Source organism: Buceros rhinoceros, unplaced genomic scaffold, assembly GCF_000710305.1.
Source record: "Buceros rhinoceros silvestris isolate BGI_N320 unplaced genomic scaffold, ASM71030v1 scaffold36471, whole genome shotgun sequence".
Taxonomy (NCBI): Eukaryota; Metazoa; Chordata; class Aves; order Bucerotiformes; family Bucerotidae; genus Buceros; species Buceros rhinoceros.
The window spans coordinates 23,694-25,381 of NW_010394310.1; positions in this window are offsets into that span (position 1 = coordinate 23,694).

Consider the following 1,688-nt stretch of genomic DNA (forward strand, 5'->3'; position numbering starts at 1 on the left):
AGGTGAGTGCTGAGGCAGGGAGGAGGTAGGTGCTGCAGGCAGGGGAGGAGCAGGGCTCCCCTGGGCGCAGGTGCAGCAGCGGGATCACCGGGGCAGGTACGAGCCGTACCGGGCTGGCGCAAGGAGGGGGCTTCGTGTTGGGAAGGGGCTGGGAAAGAGGGTGGAGGGTCCCCCCGAGCTGTGGGACTCATTCCCTATAGCTGGGAGGAGAAGGGACCCCACCTGCAAGCCCTTTGGGTGGGGAGGGATGGGGGGACCCCAAACTCTGGCACCCAATCTAGCCCCATGGAGAGGGAGGAGAGGGGCTGGGGTGGGCGAGCACGGCCCCCCTCCCTTTGGGAAAGCAAATCATGGGGGACATGGGGGTGTGGGCTCTGTGCTCCTCGACCCCTTGGGGTGTCTCACCACCCTGGGGTCCCAGTGGGATGGGGCAGAAGAGAGTTCGCTGCTGGTGGCGCCAGGCTGGGCTGCGGCGCTGGGACGTGATGGGGCACACGGGCAACAACCTCGTCCAAGGAGGAAGTTGAAAAATAAACACGGTACGAGGGGCCCAAAGGCAGGCAGAGGGCAGAACGGGGCAGCCCGCAGGCAAGCAGTCCCCCTGAGCCCCCCGAGCCCCTTGGGCTGCCTGCCAGAAGCCCTCACCAGCTCCCTGCTCCATTCCCAGCCAAATTAAATGCAAAAGCTCTGCCTAACAGCTCGACCGAAATTGCTGCTGCGGGCGCTGAACCAGAAACCCTCTCCCCACCCTCCTCTCCCTGCAGAATTGCCCAGGAAAGTCTCTTTTATTGCCCACAAATGTGCAAATGAGGAGGAAGAGCAGAGCCCAGGGGTCTGCCCTGCTGGAGGGACCGTGCCTCCTTCAGCTGGGCGCTGCCGAAGAGGGGTTTCCTCCTTCTTCCTGCCAGCTTATCATTACAAAACTCAAAAAATCTCGGTTTTGCAGCGCAGGGTGCTCTCACCGAGGCACAGGGTTCGCGTCGGGCAGCCACAGCTACCTGAAAAATGGAGGTGCAGGCTGTGTTAGTGTTGAAGGTGCACAGCTGGGTACATCTGGGACATGTGCAATGGAAAGCGTTTCTGTAGTAGCTTCTCTGGGACAGTTTTCTCGGAGGGATGCCAAAGGCAGCTGAGCCGGTGTCGCGCTGAGGGGTAATCAGAGCAATTTTAGGACGTCTTTGGGAAATAGTGATTTTTGTGGTATTGCTGGCGGAGGCAATGCTGGGTCCGAGTCACTGGTTTGTGCTGGTAGGTGTGAGGTAATAGGGGTTAGGGGACTCAGGGCTGTTCCGTCATCGCAGAGCTGTGCAGGCTTTGGGAACCTCCACCTTTAGAAAGCACTTTAATCTCCTGGGCATCCCGCAGAGGCCAAGAAAAATGGCTTGTGAGAGGGTAACGCACCTTTCCCCAAACAGATAGTTTTTAAAGTCAGGCCTGGTCACCTTCAAACCACAAATAAACCAAGGCAGGTGGGAAAGAGATGCAGCAGGATGACGGAGCGCCCGCTCCGAGCCCTGTAATTAAGATGGCTTTGGCTCCCTTGGTTTGCTTCTCAGCATTCTCTGCTGGGCTGGAACTCGGGGCTGCTTCCCCACGGCAGGGCTTGGCACAGGGGTAGGGGTGGAGGGTCCAAAGCAGGGGGATATAAACAGGAGGCAAAGCCAGGCGGCGTGAGGAAGAGGGGTCGG